Genomic DNA, 14,440 nt, shown 5'->3' on the forward strand with positions numbered 1-14,440 from the left:
TGGGGAGAACCTCACGACATTGGATTTTATCATAAACCGGATGGTCCAGAGGAAAGGGGACTTAGGGATCGTCTTCGTGGACTTTGCCAGGGCCTTCGACTCGGTCAGCCACCGCCATATCCTGAAGGCGCTCAGCCGTATAGGGGTCGATAAACACGTCCGGGCCCTGGTCAATGATGCGTACCATGACTGCACCACGAGGATCGTTACTAGAAACAATGAGTTGGGTCCAATCAAGATGGAGAGTGGCGTCAAGCAGGAGGACCCCATGTCTCCACTGCTGTTTAACTTGGCCTTGGACCCACTCATAGCTTCTCTTGAGCGGGGGGGTTCGGCTTGGACTGGGACGGGCACAAGCTGGCCGCCTTGGCATTCGCTGACAATCTAGTGGTGGTCAGCGGAACCTACTGGGAGCCCAGTTGGCGTTGCTGGATAAGTTCTGCAACTACACTGGGCTCGCAGTCCAGCCGAAGAAATGCTGGGGATTCGGGTTAGCGGACGGGAGGATATCCAGCGCCCCCCCTGGTCGATGGCCGATGCTTCGATCTCAATGGTGGAAGCCGGAGCATCGATCCCGTACCTGGGAGTGAGTATAGGCCCGACAAAGGGGATCGTATACCAAGATGTCCTTGGCCAGACCCAGGCATGGCTGAAGGCAGTGGGGGACGCTCCATTAAAGCCAGCCCAAAAGTTGAACACGCGGGTCCGGGGAGAACATGCAAACTCCACACAGGGAGGCTGGACCGAGATGCGAACCCACGACCTCTGCACTGTGAAGCCGGTGTGCTAACCACTCGACTACCGGGCCGCCCGATTTGGGATATTGGGTTTCTTCCAAAAACAATACATTTAAAATATAAGCCAAAGGATGTTTGACAGTCTGCAATGCTCCGGCCGGGAGCTCCTAGAACTGAATTGTTGGACATTTGCAGTGAGGTTGAGAGATCAGCGACGGAGGTGATCTCTGCCACTCGAGGGGCCCTCTCATTAGGAGAGGCTACACCACTCACCCACCAACAGGGGAAAGGGGAGTTAAACAGGGACCCCTAAATGCTTTGGAAGTTCACGTTTGGAGTGAAATGTATCTATTTTTTTGTGTTTTACCGTTATTATTGTTTGTAATTATATAGTGATCGGTGACACGTGGGTTACAAAAGAAAAAGCTAAGAATTACAACACAAGATAAAAATATTAAAGTGGTGCCATTAAATGTCAACGGAATCAACAACCCAGTAAAAAGGGGGAAACTTGACAAAACTATGAAAGGAAGAGATACAAGTCATTTTTCTACAAGAAACACACCTAACATCGCAATAACATGAGAAATTTAAGATATGGATACACTAATACATTCTATAGTTTAAAGAAAGCCACAGGAGAGGGGTGGCTTGTTGGATTATTTTTATCGTTCGCCCTTGGTTCATTGCTTGGACGGGTGTTGATGGAGATCGATGGTTAAATCATCAGGGAGCCAGGTCTTGAACAGAAAATTGATTTAATTGGAAGAGCACGGGGCATCGCGGTGTGGACGGAGGAACGAGCATGGCGAGAGAGAGACGAACGGGCTGCAGGAGTATTTATGCGGCGCATAGTAATGACGCGACAGGATGTGACGTAATGAAAATGCGACATTGTGTAAAGGAAGTCAGGATATGACGTATGAGGAAGTTCAAAATGTAAACAAAGACTACGGAGCGATGTTTAGAGATGTTTGTATGGCGAATTACCCGAACATCTCCCCCCTGACGAACATTTTTAACATCGGTCGAGGTGAACAGAAAAGAAAATCATAATGGAAACATTCTTAAATCAAAGTCATGTCATTCTCTAGCTACAATAGTCAAATCTTCATGGGATGCTGGATGGTGATCACCAGGATGACGAGTAGGAACAAAATTGTTTGTAGCATTTGTTGCAAGCAGGCCCCAGGGTGTGGTACGGATGAGCTGGTGAATGGGAGAAGGTGTGTGTCTGTTGGCTCCAGTGATGTGCATCGGGAATCTTCTTGACGAACGGTGTGGTTTCCTCGTGAGTCCAGACGAAGCTTGTTGCTGCTAAGATGGCTAGCAGCTCTGCAACCAGTCCCACTATGGCGTGGCCCACGTCATCTTATTCAGACCGCAGCTCCGTCCTGTGGAGACTAAAAGAAGACTTGTGCCAGGTCACATGTCGAAAGGATGGTTTCATTCTGCACAGCACCCTTTCTTGGTGTTTCTTTCCTTATCAAAATCTGTCTCATCGTTTAGGCTCTGCAATGCATTCTCTCACAGAAATGGCCGACATTGTTATTGTTAGATTTTAGTTGGTTAGTGTATGTTAGTTGTTAGTGAGTCTGCATTTCTGGAGGGCACCACTTTCTTGGGGAATGACGTTGCAGCCAACATCACTCAACACCAAAAGTGAAAATTTTGGCAATGATGATCTAAGCTATTGCCACTCCCCCCTGTTGAGACATGAAAAGTCTCAATATGCCAATTGGGAACGTTTGCGCGGAATACGATCCTTCTTTGACATTGCACGGATCATCAATTTGCACAAAACTGTCAATCATTGGTCAAAAATTTTGGAGGCCAAATTTTGGCATGTCTCTCAACACCTGCATGAGAACCAATTCATGGAGCGTATATCACGAAAATTTTGTACATTGAGCACAGCTTCTCCTGCTGTTACTCCTTTTCTGGCACCCAAGCAAATCATCTCTGCAAAAATGTGTTTTTGATGGACATTTGCATGTTGCCAAATTGTATGGGTGGAGGACAGCCTTCTACAATTTGCACAAGTTGACATGGTCGTCAACATTATGGCGATCTGTGTAAGTCATCTCGTACTCGCCTTTTGTCATTCAGTTGGAGGGCACCAGTTGACAGTCAGTTTCGCTTCTGCGTAGGACATCCATTCGCGCAACCCAGCTTCATCTGCGGCCACCCTGGCACGGATTCCGCAGGAGTCCTCCCCTTCTGAAGGATCTCTTTCTCTCAATTCTGAAAGAAGCTGGAAGCCCTACACAATATATCTGATTTTGCCTGAATCTCTGGCTGACATCGGTGCCCACTCAACTCATTTGCCAATTTCATTCTTACCGGCGAGAAATTTCTTTAATGTGCACTGCAGTCAATTACTTCAATGTGCACTGCAACCAATTCATAATAATAATGATAATTCGCAATCTTGACAGGTTATCCTGCACTTTTTGTCGTAACTATAAACTACTTTTGAACTGACAAATGTCATCGCCGTACGCAAAGGCAGCCAGAATTTAACCCAGCATCTGCATGCTGTCTTAATAAACGTTGGATTTCCTCCATTGCATCTTCAACGTTGAATACTTTCCATTCAATCAAGCCTAATTGTAACAATTCGTTGCTTGCTAGATGGTTGGATGAGAAATATGTGCAATAAAAATTGTCATGCATTACAATAAATGCCACACATTATGCTTTTGGAAAACAAAACTATTCTCAATATGGGCTTTGTCATCAATCCCAAATCATCAGGTGGGTGTGCCAACTCTAGTTCTGCAGGTGAATCCCACCAGCCATTGCGGCCTCTCCTTTGTTGGATCTCCTATGACAATTGGAGCAGAGATTAAACTTTGTTTCCAAAAACACCAAGCATGCAAATTCGGTTCGGATGATACTCCGGATGAAAATCACAGGATGGGTGGATGCAAATGGCTTGTGCACCCCACAGTTCATCAATTCATCCTGCAAATGGAACAATTTCTCAACCATCATCCCAGCTCTGTTTGCGAATTGTTGCTTTACACATCATCTGCACAAAAAGCATAATGAAAAAAGTTCAGTCATCAAATTTTGCAACTCCATCTTTTCCTTTTGAAATTAATTTCTCTGCTCAGAAACTAATAAAGGTGCATCCGATCCAATTCAATTTATCGCTTTTATGAATCAAATCATCTGCTGTTTGATTTCAGGGGATGACAACTGTCAGGTCAAAACCAGTGTAATGATCAGGTCACAATCATTATCTTAATAAATCTATAAACTTTCCTTCTATGAAATGTCCAACAGTATCAACTGGTGCTTAATCACCAGCAAATTGTTACATTTACCTTGCCAATTCCATTCAATTCAAGATAAATGTTCCTGTTATTCAGCCCAATTTACTGACCATTTTATTTACTTTTTCCAATTGAAAATGTCGTTTACGAGCCAGCACAGTGGGGCCTCAGAATTTTCTCTGGGTCTTTTAAACCCCTCTTTGAAGCTCTGTGCTGACAAAAACCCTTGATAAGAGGCATCGTAAATAACTCTGGCTTGTTTCAAATGGCTTGAACAAGCTGTGGACAGAACAAGGTCCAGCTCAGTTTGACAAACTAAACTTATAATTTTATAAAGTCACTCTTTGATTCTGTCATTTTATACAATTTCCATTTCATTTCGCATTTGCCCAAATCAGGATTTCAAAATGATTTGGCTTTCATAGAAAAGGGCATGTAGCTTCAAAAGAGTGAATAAATCATAATCATTTATCATTGAATCTAGCAACATCTATCTTGCTGATTTCAGTTCAATTTGAGATAAACATCCTTATTTCCTCAATTGAACCGTGATAGAGGAAACACTTGAGAAAAAACATACATGATTGTTATCCTAAGGAATGCAATGGTCTCACTGCTTAAACACCACCCCCCAGTTTTTGAGACACAGCAGGCCAGATCCCAGCAGTCATAAATAACTCCGAAACGCAAATGGCCAATGTTCAAATCGCTCTTGAGAACAATGCAATTTCAATGCTGATAATTTTACAAATTCACTGTAGTTCGGCTTATGTCTATTCCTTTGTCCGCTGTCTTCATTTATTTGCTCACTCAGTCTAATTAATTATTTAATTCAGTTTTTTTGTTTCAAGTAGACGGCATTCGTCAATAAGTTATGGAAAAAGAAACAGTATTATGTCATTCATGAGGACGTCGAGCGGAGACGAAAGTCTCCTCGCTGCATGGTTGGACAGGTCTCCCGATGAGACAGAACAGCCGACTCCATAGCACTCCGGTCGAGTTCTCTAATGAGAAGGCAGCCTCGGTCCTGTGGAGAAGAGAGGCCTCGCGGCAGAATCAAATTCGGCAGGAATTATGTCTTTTATACACATGTTTGTGAATGTTAACGCAGCCCTTTATTAATTTTATTTTCATTTATTAACTTATTCGCGAATGAATCAATTTGCCGATCTCAGAATGTGGCTGTGAATTCACCCCCTACCCCGCTCTTACGGTAGAGAAAGAAGGATGGGGGGTCTGTCCGCCATCTTTCCTGGTAGACCACCCATCCCCCTCCTACGGGTAGAGAAAGAAGGATGGGGGGGTCTCTCTGCAGTCTTTGCTGGCAAACCACCCATTCCCTCTCTTTTTCTTAGCGAAGTTTACACAACGCGCGTACATACACAACAATACATAAAAACACACAATGCATGCACAAAAGGACGAAACACAAAACACGAAAAGGGAAGACAAGAACACACACAAAGGCTGCTCCCCCTAAAGCCCCCCTTCCTCCAGCCGACCACCCTCTGCCCCCTGGACAATGAAACTCCCTGGGAAACCCCGTAGCAACGGCTAGCATTGTTGACCACATGCTAGTGTTGGTGAATGAATTGAAATTACGGTAATCCACAATATCCCGTCAACAAGCAGGCCTCGCCGAGGGAACGATCCCCCGTCGCTCTTGTGGATACAAGCAGACGACCACCAAAAGCTAAGAGCTTCTTGTCTCTTGTCGACAACCATTATAGCTGCAGCTATTTAAAACAATAAACCTTCGGAGTGAAATTAAAATATCTCTCAATTTCCCAATTTCACTTCCGGCCCTCGCGCACAGTGAATTCCAAAAATCCACCCCTTGTGAATATTATAATTAGAATTATTCTGGTCTTACATTATGTTAGCCAGGGCGCGACAAACCAGACATATCTCAATAAACATTAGGATCGATCAGTCGCATGTATTTTTCCCGTTAATACACCTTAGGCCCGACTTAATGGGGACCCGCCTTGGCCCGATCATCAGAAATAGAACCCATAATTTGAACATGGGCTATAATCGGACGATATCTTCCAATAAAGTCGCGTTAGTAGCCTCGATACGTGGATTACGCGCAAAGAAATCATTCTGGCCACAAAGGATTCCACATTCATTCACCCAACATAGCAGCATGCTAGCGGTCAGGTCAGAATGAAGAGGCGCTTCCACCACGCACCCCCCAACCGCTTCGGACCCAACCGGCGCGGGTTTCTGCGCCAGAATGTTGGGTTATTTTTTATCGTTCGCCCTTGGTTCATTGCTTCGACGGGTGTAGATGGAGATCGATGGTTAAATCATCAGGGAGCCAGGTCTTGAACAGAAAATTGATTTAATTGGAAGAGCACGGGGCATCGCGGTGTGGACGGAGGAACGAGCATGGCGAGAGAGGGAGCAGGAGAGAGAGAGAGAGACGAACGGGCTGAAGGAGTATTTATGCGGCGCATAGTAATGACGCGACAGGATGTGACGTAATGAAAATGCAAGATCGTGTAGGCAAGATATGACGTATGAGGAAGTTCAAAATGTAAACAAAGACTACAGAGCGATGTTTAGAGATGTTTGTATGGCTAATTACCCTAAAAGATAATTACAAACAATATTTCGGACGTTTCGCCTCCTATCCAAGAGGCTTCGTCAGCGAACTAAAGTCTGACTGGTCGTATCGGCCCCATTTATATATCCCTAATGTCCAGACATGGTGGCGCCGGACACAGCTATGATAGGTCCCATATATCATAATATAAAATATATTTAATATATATCATATTTCATATTTTGTCCCACCTTTCGTAATCAGTGAATTTTTACCTTCCTTAAATATCACTATTGCCCTGTTGGTGGTTGCTTTCTTTACAGACAAAATGTCTTGGGGGGTATGAAGCAATGTATAAAGTGTCTTTCAGGGTTGCTTTATGTCTTTGTTCTTTGATGTCAATCAAAGAGACCTCAGCATCTCCCCTTTTCTGTGCGACTCCGCTGCATTGTGTGCCGTCCGCCAGCTCCACGCGGTGTCTTTCCGGTCTGAACGTGCTGTCGAAATTCTTGAACATGGTCACATCGGTGATGATATGCGAAGTGGGTCCCGTGTCCACCATCAATCCTCTCTCTCGGATGTCATGACCCAACTGCTCCCTGGTTCTGGTCTTGCTGTCCCTCATCTTGAGCACGATGTCGGTGTCGCCGTCTTCTGACGCTTTACTGGCGTGATCTCGTCTGTCCTTGTCCTTACGCCTGCACGTTGCGTCTTTGTGTGTCTTGCTTTTGCAATGACTGCACCATGTCTTCTGTCGACATTCTTTTGCTTTGTGGCCTTTGATCCCACACTTGAAACACACTATGTTTGAGTCATCACTGTGCTGGTCACGGGTGTTGGTTTTGGTGGTTTGTCGTCCACTACGACTGTGTCTTCATCACACTGTCCCATGACTCGGTGTTCAATTTCTCAGTTGCTTCAAAACTCCTTAGCTTCGTCTTGAAATCTGCAAACTTGATTTCATCATTTGAATGCGTCACATGTATTGTGAATGGCTCGAAACTTGCTGGTAGTCCTTTTAATACCATGGCAACAAGTAGTCCATCTCCTAAAGTTTCTCCCGCATTTTGGAGTGCTTTGTCTGTCACACTTTCATCGTTCCTCTTTTGAAGCGACGTGAGTGTGGTGTTTATTATCCGCGGTTTTCCTTTCCCGGCATAATATTCTCTCAATATCTTCAAAGATTTTCCTCCATCATCAGGCGCATCTCTCATTATTAGTGAGAGGCTCTTGTCATCAAGCATATTTATCAATTCGGCGTACGCATCTGCATTTTTCTCTGCATCCGTAGCCATTTCGGAACTTGTCGCCGGCTCACTTAGCACCATCTTCTTCAGTCCCGCCAAAATGAAAATGTCCAAGCATTGTTGTTTCCCATATCTCGTTCTTATCTTCATCTCCGTCGAATGCCAGTTGAAGGTGCCTGCTTGCCCTTCCTTGACCCATCTTGACCGCTGTTTAGCCGGTTAGCGATAGCCTTGTTTGCTCGCCGCTCTTTGAAGTCTGGATACACTTCTGGCTTCACTTTATCTCCCAAACGTCTCCTGGGCCCATAACCTGTTGAGATCTTCAGCGCTTTCGCGATGCATTTGGGAGAATAAAGAGTCAAGATGGTCCTCTTGTTTAGATCATACAAGTAGGATATTTATTTGCCGCAGCACATACAGCAACCGCTGCGTTCATCGTCGTACGAGAAGTCCAAACACAACTAACCAAGTCCATTAATTCCACAGTTTCTCAATATTCCCGCCAGCAGTGCGAGATCCCTCGCCCGTCATCTCCATTGTTGGTAATTTATGGGGACCCACAGGTCGAAGGAACCGTCCACCGTGCCGTGGCCGTTAGGGGCCCTCCGTGGCGGGTGCCCCACTCCAATTCGATTGCTTACCAAGTCCGTCAGTTCCACAGTTTCTGAACATTCCCGCCAGCGGTGCGAGACCCCTCGCCCGCCATCTCTATTGTTAGTTCCTTATGGGGACCCACAGGTCGAAGGAACCATCCTCCGTGCCGTGGCCGGCAGGGGCCCTCCGTGGCGGGTGCCCCACTCCGATTCGATTGCTTGGCAAGTCCGTCAATTCCATAGTTCTTCAACATTCCCGCCAGCAGTGTGAGACCCCTCGCCCGCCATCTCTCTTTGGTTCATGCGGCTTCCACCGTTGCCATGAATATTTGCTACCACCACCAAACACCCTCGTGCCTCCTGCCCAGAGGGCAGCGGGTTTTTTCTTTTTTTTGTCGCCCCCCCTCTCTTCCCAACATTGTTGGTATCCTCTGGGGATCCACAGGTCGAAGGAACCGTCCGCCGTGCCGTGGCCGGCAGGGGCCCTCCGTCACCACCCGATTCGTCATTTCCAAGTTTCGTATCATTCCCGCGGCAGTGCAAGACCGCACGCCGGCACGACCCAAGTCCCACGTCCAGCGACCTGTTCCCAGAGTCACCAGACCTAGACCCATCCGAGCTATCTCGCCCTCGCTCAGTCATCCTACCCACCACTCTGTCATTGCTTGACGGCAGTTAACTTAGTCTCAACCGCCTTACTCTAGTCGGCACTTGTGCTCCTATGGCACCCTTCATCGATCAGTGGCGGTTAGCCCCTTAGTATTCATGCGGCCCCGTCATCTGGTTCCGACTCAAAAGAGCCGAGGGCCACTGTTCCTCACGAATCCAGGCACCCCCAGAAGCGTCTCCACTATTACCCGTGCCCCGTGGGTACCGTCATTTCCCATCTCCCGCACCTGAATGCCATCAAACTGACAGTCCGAGCACTGGGTGGAGACCGCATCGCTTCACCACCCACTACGGGTGTTCACGATGTTATGACTTCCGGGGCGTCTCCGCCATTACCTCACGAGAAAGCCGTCACCGCGATACCCCGACCCAAGTACCGTCCCCATGACGCTCCCGGCGCTGGGTGCAAACCACATCGTTACGGAGCCCGCCTTGGGCCCTCATGATGCTAAGACGTCAAAGGCATTCCCGCCATTACCCGCGCTGTAGGAGTTCAGCCAGTCCCCGACACTCAACCTGAATATCGTCACCCTGACATCCCGAGCGCCGGGCGGGAACCGCACCGCTTCATCACCCGCTATGGGCCTTTACGGTGCTGTGACGTTGGGGGATGCTTCCGCCATTACCCACACTTTCCGAGCATCAACATAATGACCCTCCAAGCGCCGGGCGCTTGGAGGGTCTTTATGGTCATCACACATCGCTTCATCACACACCATGGGTCCTCACAATGCTGCGACACATTGGGCGTTCCCGCCATTGCCCACGTCCTGAGAATATCACCACATAGACATTCAACGCCGGGCGGGAACCACGTCGTATCATAACCCAGTCTGGGTGCTTGCGACACTGAACGGCTTTTACTCTTGCCGCTCCTTAGATACCAGGCATGTTCCCGCCATTGCCCACGTCCTGAGAATATCACCACATAGACATTCAACGCCGGGCGGGAACCACGTCGTATCATAACCCAGTCTGGGTGCTTGCGACACTGAACGGCTTTTACTCTTGCCGCTCCTTAGATACCAGGCATGTTCCCGCCATTACTCACACTCAGAGGGCCAATTTGACGACCCTCGAGCACCGGGCGGGAACCACATCGCTTCGACCCCCGCCTTGGGTCCCCACATTGCTGACAGAACGTGCTCCCGCCGTTACCCGCGCCACAAGCATCGACCTTTAATGCTCAAGCGCCGGGCGGGAACTGCATCGCTGCTTCACCCGCTACAGGTGTTTACGACGCGCGTGCTCCGGGGCCGTTCCTGCCGATGCTGTGGCTGGTGGGATGCTGCTGCCATTACCCGCGTATCTCGTAGGCATCACATCCAGATGCCCCGAGCGCTGGGTGGTAACCACACCGGTTCTTCACCCATCCAGGGTGATAACGGTGCTCGTGACTTCGGGGTAGATTTTCTTAAATTCTGACACCTCCTGCTTGAAACCCAAAACGCCAGAAGGATCGTGAGGCCGCGCTTTCGCGGTCCGTATTCATACTGAAAATCTGGATCAAGCGAGCTTTTGCCCTTCTGCTCCTTGGGAGGTTTCCGTCCTCCCTGAGCTCGCCTTAGGACACCTGCGTTACCGTTTGACAGGTGTACCGCCCCAGTCAAACTCCCCACCTGCCCCTGTCCCCAGAGCGGGTCGCACCCGGAACGTCGCAGCGGGCGCCCCCGAATGGCGCTTGGTGCCAGAAACGAGAGCCCCGCGTGGGGCTCTCCCTTCCGCCTCACCGGGTAATTGAGGAAACGAGTGGAAAGCCGAAAACCAATACCCTGTCTATCTGCCGCAATACGCAAAGGATTTGGGCCGCCCCAGTATATTTGGCAACCTTTTCTCTGGAGGCCATAGATAACTTACGGCCGGCGGACTCGTACCTGACTGTGACATCAATGAGCACTAGGAGCTGGCCCTTGGCTCCCACAATGTCCATCCTGAGGGTCTTACCTGCGCTGTCGGTCATTACTACCTCACTCTCAACTACCCATCGTAGACTGGTCATCTTCAGAACCAGGTCCGTACACAACTTATTGTGCCTACGAATAATGTTCTCTTTGAGTGCTGTACAGTGGCCGAGCACGTGGCCTTGGGATTCAGGGGCGAGGTTGCCCACCCTGCAGGTGATCAGGCCCATGTGGCCGCCCCCACCTACCCTAAACTCAGTGAGGGCGTTGCCCGCCCTCAGCGCCACCGCCTGTATATAGTGCTTCGGGCGGATAACTATACTCTGGTGGTCCCTAATCCAGGAGTTACTAACCTTGTCATTCCTGAACGCAGCGACCCCACAACTGGACCCGTAGGCGTTCCCAGGCCCTGGATCCACGTCGGTGACCGAGGGGAGTTCCTCCCCCTTGCCCCCGGCCGCTTTCCATAATGCCCATGCGGGTAGCTCGGTGACCTTGCTGGCTTCAGTGTGCGTCCTGTGGTCCTTACTGAAACACATGCGCCACAGCCTCTTGGCCAAGTTCCCAGGCACGTGCCGTTCCAGTCTGCTGACCCCCAGACCTACATCCTTAACTTGGGAGTATATGACCCCGTCACACGTGCCTCTGTGAGGTGGAGTTTGACCGGGGCATCGGCCTCGACCATGGCGATTGGTTTAGCCATTAGTACCCAGGGGTCAACACTGACGGCTTTACCCCTTCGCATCATGAATCCTTGGCATTTTTTGGGCTGCACCGCGAGCCCCGTGCGATTACAGAACTTTTTAAGCAGTCCAAGCTGGACCGCCATGCTATCGTATTAGCCGCTAACCAGCACTAGGTCATCGGCAAACGGCAGGGCGGCAAGCTTGTGGCCCTCCCAGTCAATCCCGCAGCCACCTCATTCTAGGGAGGCAACGAGCGGATCGAGGGCCAGGTTGAAGAGGAAGGGAGACATAGGGTCACCCTGCTTCACCCCTACTTCCATCGCCAAGTCTTTGGGTGCCGGGGGGAGTATGGTTGCAAAACTGAAACTTAAAGGAATTGACGGAAGGGCACCACCAGGAGTGGAACTTGTGGCTTAATTTTGCTCAACACGGGAAAGCTCACCGGCCCGGACACGGACAGGATTGACAGATTGACGGCTCTTTCTCAATTCCGTGGGTGGTGGTGCATGGCCGTTCTTAGTTGGTGGAGCGATTTGTCTGGTTAATTCCGATAACGAACGAGATTCCAGCATAATAAATAGTTATGTGGCCCCCGAGTGGTCGGCGTTCAACTTCTTAGAGGGACAAGTGGCACTCAGCCACGCGTGATTGAGCAATAACAGTTGTGTGATGCCCTTAGATGTCCGGGGCTGCACGCGCACCACACTGAGCTGATCAGCACGTGTGCTGCCCCGGCACGGGTAACCCTATACACACCGCCCATCTCTACTACCGATCGGATGGTTTAGTGAGGTCCTTGGATGGGCCCCGGTGGGGCCGGCGACAGCGGCGTGCCGAGAAGACAATCGAACTTGACTATCTAGAGCAGGGGTGGGCAAAGTTTTTGACTCGCGGCCCGCATTGGGTTCTAAAATTTGACAGAGGGGCCGGGCCAGGAGCATTTGGAGGGAGTGTTTGGGCCGGAAATACTAAACCTAAAGCATTAAAGGACAACCGACGCCTCCGGAAAAGTTATGTCCATAATTTATAAAATCACTTCAAATGACTTTGACTGAGCGTATTTTACAAAGATTCCACAGCATATAGCTATAGTTTACGTTCTAAGACTTGCGCTGAATATTCATGAAGTCTTGTTTTCAAGTTGATGACGATCCCCATGTGACGTCACGTTTGGACCGCCCCTGACCGAGAAAGCGACACACAATGCATTTTGGGTACTTTGTTTGGTCTGAAAACTTCGTGTTGATCCGTGTTGGTGGCGAAATTAGAAGGAAAACACATAAATAACGCCATGGTAAATCGTTGTGTGTTGCACCAAGACAACTATTTGATATTCGCTGACACAAATTCCCAGCTGACAAATCAACCCATTTCCAACGGAGCTTGGGCGCAATCTTCTGCATTTTCTGGGTGCTACATTGCTGTCATTGACGGCTCGAATTGATACGGGAGGACTCCTTGAATCAATTGCAAACATTTATGCTTTCCTCTTCAGGACTATTCGAATCATATTCACAACTGGATGAGTAACAAGAAAACATCTCTGAATCTGAAGCCATTGTTTTGATTCTCGAGCAAGGCAAGACGTCTTGGCGTGACGTCACGAAACAGGGAGTGGGACCTTCTGAAACTGGCCATTTCCGGATTCATTTTTAAGTCATTTTTATTGGTGTTTTTCCTTTAACTAAAAATATCAGCCTGCCTGATATGGGTATTTTAGATGCTATAAAACGTTTTTCTGATGTCAGTGGGAAACAAAAAAAAATGGTGCCGGTTGTCCTTTAAATGTAGTGTGTACAAACCTCATAGCACAGTAAGAACACTACAACCCAATGTATTAACTGTCTTACAAATGTGAAAAATATCCCTGATCAGTTAATAAATTTGGAATATGGCGTTGACATACTATTTCGCAGATACTTGGAGGAGGAAATGGAAATAGATTAAAATAACATATGCACTGTGATTTATCAAGATTGCGTCTGTTTTTAATAAGTTTTCATTGAAGGGGCAAAGTTAAAGAAATCAACATTTATTGAAAAATGGAATCACTTTCAACATTCAAAACATATTATTACACAACGAAATATTCAAGCACAATAATACCTACTTGTGTTAAATTCCGCCAAATCATAGATGGTTTGTCCTGACCGCGCGCTCAACAAACTCTCCACTGACGCCCTCGCCTTCACGTACAAACAATACACGTGTACCGTCGCCGAGCACACAGACATAGGCTACCTGCAGTTTAAATTTGCATACTCGGCACGGCAGCCAATAAGAAGCCTGCTTCTTTCTTCCGGACTTTATCAAGCGTTATAAAGTCGTGCAATTACATGTCATTTTCCAAAATAGATGCACAGGACCTCAGCCCAGAAGAAACATTCAAAAGAAGCTAACAACATATGTGACACTACAAAATGTAAATTTACATTAAACCGTGACTGTGAAGTGTACGTGAGACTTATGAAAGGGGCTTAGTGGGTCGTAGGAAGCAATGCAAACGTTGCATTCTGCACCACAATGACAATCGAATGACAATCGACTACTGCAGCACAATCTACAGCCATGCACATTTACCGTAAATTAATCAAGGTAGCATTTGTAGTAGGTACATTCTTGATTTTAAAAAAACTTTATACTTTGTGACAATGATTTTAATGTGGTTAGTTGTCTCATTGTGCTTGAAGTTGTGAAAAATGGGGCAGGCAACTTTTCAGTTATCTGCCCTGTTGTCCACTATTTTTTTGTCAGGAGTTTCAGACACTGTTTTTA

Source organism: Hippocampus bargibanti, linkage group LG19 (assembly GCF_051943395.1).
Source record: "Hippocampus bargibanti isolate YZ-2025 linkage group LG19, ASM5194339v1, whole genome shotgun sequence".
NCBI lineage: Eukaryota > Metazoa > Chordata > Actinopteri > Syngnathiformes > Syngnathidae > Hippocampus > Hippocampus bargibanti.